The sequence below is a fragment of the Amblyomma mixtum genome, chromosome 5 (assembly GCF_055824585.1).
Source record: "Amblyomma mixtum isolate Tamu chromosome 5, ASM5582458v1, whole genome shotgun sequence".
NCBI lineage: Eukaryota > Metazoa > Arthropoda > Arachnida > Ixodida > Ixodidae > Amblyomma > Amblyomma mixtum.
Genome location: NC_143016.1, coordinates 141,203,451 through 141,211,209, shown reverse-complemented (window position 1 = coordinate 141,211,209; position 7,759 = coordinate 141,203,451). Strand labels below are relative to the sequence as shown.

General features: G+C 46.0%; 1 pseudogene; it reads left to right on the top strand.

Moving 5' to 3' along the window:
* Positions 1 to 396: 396 nt before the first annotated feature.
* On the top strand, positions 397 to 7,384 carry LOC149343911 (uncharacterized; annotated as a pseudogene).
* Positions 7,385 to 7,759: the final 375 nt, after the last annotated feature.

The window sequence follows — 7,759 nt, the reverse complement described above, 5'->3', positions numbered from 1 at the left end:
GAAGTCTCAGTTTTTCGTTTATATTTCTGTGTTTTATAAATGACTGCGTATAGTGTGAGGAACTGGAAACTGCTTCGAAGTGTTCACTCAAAATGTCTGCCTGTTTTCTTATGCTTGTTTGTGTGCCAGGTGTTATCAGATGAGGAATTGTGAATGGTAAGAAGTTACCATTTAATTTTCCGACCTCCTACCCCATTTTTTGGATGTTATTTTACTGTTTATAGATAAAACTTAACTCTGTCATTATGCTTTCTAGACAATCTACACTATCTAAACACACTAAGTAAAATTCATCTCCGACGAAGAAAATCCCAGCACTCACCAAACTCTGCAACCACGATTCCAGGGGAGTCTAACCCGACGCTGCCAACCAGTTGTTGCGTTGTGTCTGCTCCGATGGCGGACTCAACGGGTAGCGAAGAACCAAGTCAGAAGTCGGGCTGCAGGCACTCGGGCATCGGGGTTGATGCCGATGCAGAGTAGGGTCGAGGAATAGAAAAACTTTGCAGAGATTTATTTACATGGTGATCAAGGAGATTTCGGTCGACAAAAAAAGAGCATTGTGGATCTCTTTAAAGGGGCTTCCTGTCCGTAGGTGCCTGGTTGGGGAATTTATGTTTGTGGGCGGGCAGTCCACTGTGTTGTCACATGTTCATTTTTTGTTTTGTCGAGCGCTCTATTTTGTGCGCTTTGTTCCACAAAGGATGAGAGCGTGGTGTTCGAAAAAACAATTACTATTGTATAATTTATTCTTTTACAACTGAAGAAAAGTATTTTCAAAAAAAGAAATGGATGATGTTGTATCGTGGTTTCGGTTTGGAGACCACTGTTTACTCACCTCTGGGAGCGCTGTATTGGCGGCGCTCAGTCTAAGGCCCGCGATCTGAGTAAAGAGCGGCTCTCTCAACCTCGGCTAGCGTATGCGTTCGTGTGCCTCTTTCTTCAAGCCGCCGTCCCGGCGTGCCCTAACGTGCTCCGGCATGGCTTTCCACGCCGATACAGCAGCAGACATTCCTCTTATTAATATTCTTCAAGTGGCGGTAATTGACGGAGAAGCGATGTGTGCATCTTTTCTCCACACCAGAACAGCGCACGTCACCCACGTGCTTTTGTAAGAGGTGGTTGTGGCTACGCAGAACCTAGATCGCCTTTCAACGTTCAGCGATGGTTCAGGCTATGCGTTCGGGCTGCGAGCGAGCTTCACACCTCTGAATTGTAGCCGTACTTTTCATCCAAACAGTTCGCCACAATGAGTGAACGCGGCTGCTACTCTACATACTCCATATGCGATATTGTAACGGTAGGTGACTTCAACAGCCTGAAGACGCGAAAGTTAGGCTTCAGATGTTACACTATTTCATAATTCAGTCTTGATGTGACGCATGCTAGTTTCCATACTACAAATTTAGAGCGGTCGCCGATATTGCTGCACTCTGGTGTTGGGACCGTTGGCTTTGCGCATTTGGAATGAGAGCAGCTGCACTTCTGCTTGACCCATCTTGCAACAAGCAACATATGATCGATAGGCAGCCTACAGATTCGCATCTTCCAGTAGCAACCTGTTCGTTCTTGGCAGCAGCTTTTTTCGGTTCGTGGTCAAGGGAAGCAATTCGCCATGTGTATACTTAATACACAGTGCTGCTATTGCATGTAGCTAGCAATCCAGTAAATAAATCCTCAAGTTGTTTTAAATTCGCTCTTTGTTGTTCTGGCCGCAGTCGTTGTTAGCAAGTTGCATGTTTCTTTCAACGAACTCCATGGTACTGGTGGCACAAACATGTTGCCGGCTCAAACCTGGTGCCACAGCGATCATTGGCCGCCATAATGCCTCGAAAGTTTCCACTCGGGACTACCTCAAATTGATTAATAAATGATGGTGATGTTATCCACAATTATTTATCTTCTTTTTATGTATGGGTGCCACCGACAATAAAGCGTTCACAAGGAAGGCACAAGATACTTAACATACTGAATAAATGTGCTAAATTCACTCATTTAAATCGTGATCTACACCAAGCTTGATCGGCAAGGTGGTCGTGTGGACGCTGCCAAGCAATCCGCGGTGGCAGTGCACGGCCGGCTGCCTTTCCTTGAACCGGCGCAGCCGGAAACCTGAAAAGCTTCAGTTTATATCCATACTGAGGGCCGAGGATAACAACGGCCTGCAATGACCCGAAACTGTATGCACACATACACTGTGCACACAAAAACCGCCCGCAAGCAGTTGGAGTAAATGGTAAAAATTTCCATCTACCTATGACGCCGAAGTACCGCCTGCAGATTCGCACTTCATTGCACTCATTAATTCGTGTTTTCCAGTGATGGAGCAAAAACACACTTCGTGCTCTCAACCGATCCTGCTGCTCTGCAAAACTTTGCACGTCGTTTATTTCTACCGCTTAAAGGGCAAATTTGACGCAGTGAAACGAAGCCTCACCACTGATGCATAGATTTGGTACTTTCAACTCGAGGTTTGCAGGCTCCTCGGCGATGAAGTATGGCTCTTCGTATGTACATATGCTGTCGTTCTTGTCCCTTGAGATGTATCAGCAAATGGGTTCCACGCGCAGACTTTTGGAACCGACTAAATCGTCGGCAACCTAAAAGCGCTTCTGCGGCGAGTATCCGGCTGTCCTGCGGCTATATTTTCAGACATAGCTCGCCCTCTCACACTTCCAGGGAGAGTAGCAAGAGTAGCATGCGGGGTTCTCCAACGAACACACGCTAAAGTGACAAGTCCCGCGTGTGTGCGCAGCGAATAAGGGACCAGCAAGACTCGGGATGCAGTGCCGAGTACGCAATCGGCGGGCGGAATCTGGTGTCTTACGCCTGTTGAAGCATATAGTACTTCAACCCTCTAATATCTTTTGCTTGGAGTTTTTAGGTTCCCTTGAGCTGACTGCCTCAGCCAGGCTTCACATCGTTCTCTAAGCCTACATGCCCGAGTGGAGTGACGGTGATCAAAACTGGTTGGATTTATATTACGCGAACCACGCAGATTAATTTGTAAATTAACAGCCTTAAATAGGGGACCAATGCACTCAGTTTCTTAACAAAATAGACTGCTCCTGGGTAACATTTTCTACACAAAAGAATTCTTGCCAACCCGCATAGAAGACTGTGCGAAAGGATGAGGCACTGCAGTATAGTTAATGATAGGAAGTAAATGATCATCTGCATGTCTTCATTCAGCCTAAAATGTACACTTTAGTTCCCATATCAGTTTGTCAAAGGCGTTTATAAGTGACAGCTTCGTGCGATTGGCTTCTCTCGCATTCCATAATGCTGACAAGACAAAAATACGGCAAGTGGTGGCCACATGAGAGGCCTGAGTAACAAAGTTTCCACAGAAAACAATGCCTTTATTGAGCGTTACTATATTAAAATACGTGCACTCAACCACTTTTCACATCCTTTTCACGTTTTTATTTCTTCGTTGGTTAGGTGTACACTATCAGGTTGTCGTTTCTCAAAAAAAAATTAATTTCAATGTTCCAGACGGAATCTTCCTTGAATTTCTAGCGCCACCGTTTTGCGAGGCCCCCGCCACGCAATACCTCAGATTAGCAGAACAATCCATTTTGGAAATTCCCCGGTTAAAATTTTGGTCCGGCATAATCACTGAAGCCGTTTACAAAGTTCATGTTTTGATGTGGCACAGCGCAAAGATCAAAACACGTAGAGGATGCGTTAGATTAAATGCCGTAGAAGAGTGTAAATTGGTTAATTTCACCTAAAGGCATTAACCTTTGAGGCGTTTACCTTGAAGGCATCGACTCAGGTGCATCCTTCACCCAGCCATCCACCAGATGAAGGCCTTCCGGGAGTACACACCTTCAGCCAGGTGTACACACTTGGCAAGCTATCCACAACCCGGTGGGCAGGTAGGCCGCGCACCAAGGAGCAGGATTCAGGGACCTTCGACGTACGTATGCCCGAATCAGCAGAAAACGTCCTGCAGTGCACCTGCATTAAATTTTGGCAGGACGACCACGCTTTCCAATCGCTAGACGCGCGCAGCGTTACTGTGTGGAGTGCCTGCCTATGGCGCGGATAAATAGACTCGAGAGAATTTCAAGGAGAACTACAGAAGCCACCCTGTGCGTACCCGAAATGGCAAGAAAATTGGCTGTTCAGGCACTCTGTTCAGCATGGTGTAGTAGAGCAATTAATTTCAGTCCACAAAGCTAACCAGTTCCAACGCCTACAAATACCTAAGAAAGGAACCATTGTAACACCGTACCAGGAACCTTTCGTAGAATACATGAGCCATAACAAAGCAATTTCACGCCATTGTGACGAAAAAAAACAATAAAAAAGGCTTAGAGAAGTCCATAAAACTAGGAATTCTTTATGACGGAACTCTTTTTTGTTTTGTTGAAATCAAATTCGTGCACTTTCCTCCATTACTGCTATTATGTTGCGTTTTCTTTTGACCCGCCTAAATTTGGCGCGCCCTACATCATTTCTCTAGGCACTTGCACCTTTCCTGGCATCGACCTGGAGGCAGCCCTGGGTGGCCTGCTCAAGCGGCTGCCCGAATTCTACAACTTAGCGGACGCGGAGCCCAGAGATGTATTCCCAGGTCTGAGCGTAGGCAACACCACCTTAGACTTCCTGTCCAAGCAGCTCCAAGGAGCTCCGCGAGGAGCTCCGCGACTTTAAGGAGCTCCGCGACTTTACTGCCGGCGCGACAAGGCGATGCTTGAGATCAGCACGCATGTATTAACGCGCTTCAGAGCGCTATGGAGGTGAGCGCACGTGAGAGACGCCCCTTCCATCTGTCGAAGTGACAGGAGATACGCAATTTTCTCTGATTTCTTAGAGGCTGTAATCAAATCTTACCTGTGGCTACCCATTCAGCTTTTCGCGTTGCAGTTCGCTGAGTACAGGGTTAGTAAACAAAAATCAATGGCGGTTACACATTTGCGGTAATGAGAATGATAAGTTTAGGTACCACGAGCCTCCGAATCCTGGCGTCTCAGACGGGCGTCTTTGAGACATGCGCTGCTTTGCCTGCTGAATTGAGTGTTCGGTTATAGGATGCTTTCTCTAGTAACGGTTCATTGCGCTTGGGGCCATCTTGTTGCAAACTGTGCCGCACCTGATTACAACGAATATAGGGCGTCGCATGGGCTTTAAGGTCAGGGTTGTTCCGTGAGAGTGGTTGCTGTTTCACACTTACATCGACACGTACACGTCGGCGCTAACATGTTCCATTTCTGCTCACCCACTGTAAAGTTCTCAGGCCTCCACGTCGACTACCGGTGCGATTGCTCTCCGATGTCTCAGGGCTGCGATCAGAGGGACGTGGAAGCACGCGTCAGCTGCGGGCATAAACATTGCAAGGGCGCACTTTCCTCTCCATTCCTCGCATTCGCTCCTACGCGAATGATACTAAAGGTAATCCTGACGAAGCCGTTCTAGTGCTATGCGGCGTTGGCGTTGACTGCTCACGCCTCTAATTCTGCATTATGGAGAACCAAGACATGCAAAGCAGAACGCTGGGCCTAAAATAAGTAAGAAGACATCTAATGTCCAACATTCTACAAGCGGCGCACCAGTTTGTAACAGGACGTGATGCAACAGAAGTTCTTACAAAATACACACGTTTAGAGCAGGCTCCAATGCTGGCCTCGATTAAGATTGAAAAGCCAGGCAAATAAAAATTCGTTGAAGCGCATATTGCAGGCGCTCTCATGCCATGAAAAGCTTAGTACAAGTATCTCTCAACAAGAAAGTATAAAGCCGTTTTATCTTTTTAGTATTGGCCTATGGGGCAGGGATTTGAAGTTGGCGAGAGCGCGAAGTTGGCGAGAGCGCAGTGCTGCATGCAATGAAAATTATTTTTGTAACGTGAAGAGAAAGGAGATTCGAGGGAACAAACGCAAGCTTCAGTCAAGGGTTCGACGGCATGCCGTCTGGTCAGGAATCATGGCTTGATGACATTCACTGGTCACTGACCATGGTCAAACAAAATTGACGTTTCGGGAGCGCTACGGCTCCCTTGTTCATAATGAGGCTCATTGTGAACAAGAGAGCCGTAGTGCTCCCGAAACGTCATTTTTGTTCGACCATGGTCAGTGACCAGTGAATCTCATCAAACGCGAGCTTGTAATATCCGAGTATAAGTAAAGAAGAACTTAGCAGGGCAAGGCATGTAATGCTGAGGTGAGACGACCGATGGGCCTTTAGGGTAACGAAATGAATTCCAAAAAATGTCAAGAGTTTCAGGGAAAGTTAGGTGTGTGGATGAAATTCAGTAGTTTGCGGATATAAGGTAGCCGCAGCTATTACATGACAGGGTTAATATGAGGGAAATGGGAGAGGTGCCTGTTCCGCAAGAGATCTAGTTCAATCAATCAATCAATCAATCAATCAATCAATCAATCAATCAATCAATCAATCAATCAATCAATCAATCAATCAATCAAACGTTTTTATTTTCATCACAAATTGATGAGGGTTGGTTCAGGCAAAAAAGTGAAAACAACTTCCACTTGAAACAGCCTGAACCCCCCGTATACATGACTTGCAGCGCGGGGGGACACGTGTACAAAACAAAACAAAAAAGAACACGAATAAGATTTGCGTCTGAAATAAAGCGCAAAATATTTGGTACTTAAGCTGTACATTCTAGTAATTCAAAAAACATGTCATGCAAAGCGGTCACTAGATCTCAAATATACAAAAAAAAGTACGTCAAGTGATCAAAATGCGGTCTCAGGCACAAACAACATAAATAACATTACAATCGTAAACATATGTCCCGGATGTCTCTCTGATTGCAGGTGTCAATACAGACGTTGTGTTTGATGACCATATGTAGTGCGTGAAAAGGGGATCCACCAAAATTCAGGATTTCGAAGAGTATATGCCGGGTCATTTATTTTAGTTAAGCTTATGATGACTTTGATGGTGACAACATGTGGTCAGCGGCTGTGATTCAATCAATAAAAATCTCAGTAATACCATGCCGAATAAAAATTTTTCTCGGAAAGAATGGAGCAGGCGATAATACTTTCGTTTGATTATTTCTTTTTATAGCTAGTGAAAGTCAAGCATAAGCCAGTTTGGGTCTCTGCTTTCTTTTCCTTCAAGGTACTGCGGCGGGAAATCAGGAACATTGACCACCGTCAGCCCTACGTCACTATGAAGATGCTGTTTGAAGTTAACAGCGCAACGGGCGACCTTGGTGCTGTCGACGTGTCGCTCACCTGCCTGGAGGGCACATTTTTTTCTGCTGGAAAGAGTGAATAACGCGGTCGATATTGCAGTGTCCGTAGTGATAACGAGGTTCCTACCAGAAGTCATCAGGGATTTCTGGGTGAATTCGCTGGCCTTCAACACGCGGAGCATTCTCCAGGAAATCACTTCCTCTTAGATGGCATGCCGGGGTAAAAGGGCAAGGCTGTTCTGATGAGCGCCTCCTATCAGGCTTTGCAGTGCGAGAAAATACACTATTATTACAAAAGTGGCCAAATACAGCTATGTGCAACTTTTTGTGCGGCTTCTTTTTACCCTCATTGCTGTTGTGGAGTCACGGGAGCGGTTTGTGCACATAGTACTGGAACTTATACCGGGAAGCTTGTTAGATCTATGTCTGTAAAGATGAGCGTTGGTTTGGTTTGGTTTGGTTTGGTTTATGGGGTTTAACGTCCCAAAGCGACTAAGGCTATGAGAGACGCCGTAGTGGAGGGCTCCGGAAATTTCGACCACCTGGGGTTCTTTAACGTGCACTGACATCGCACAGTACACG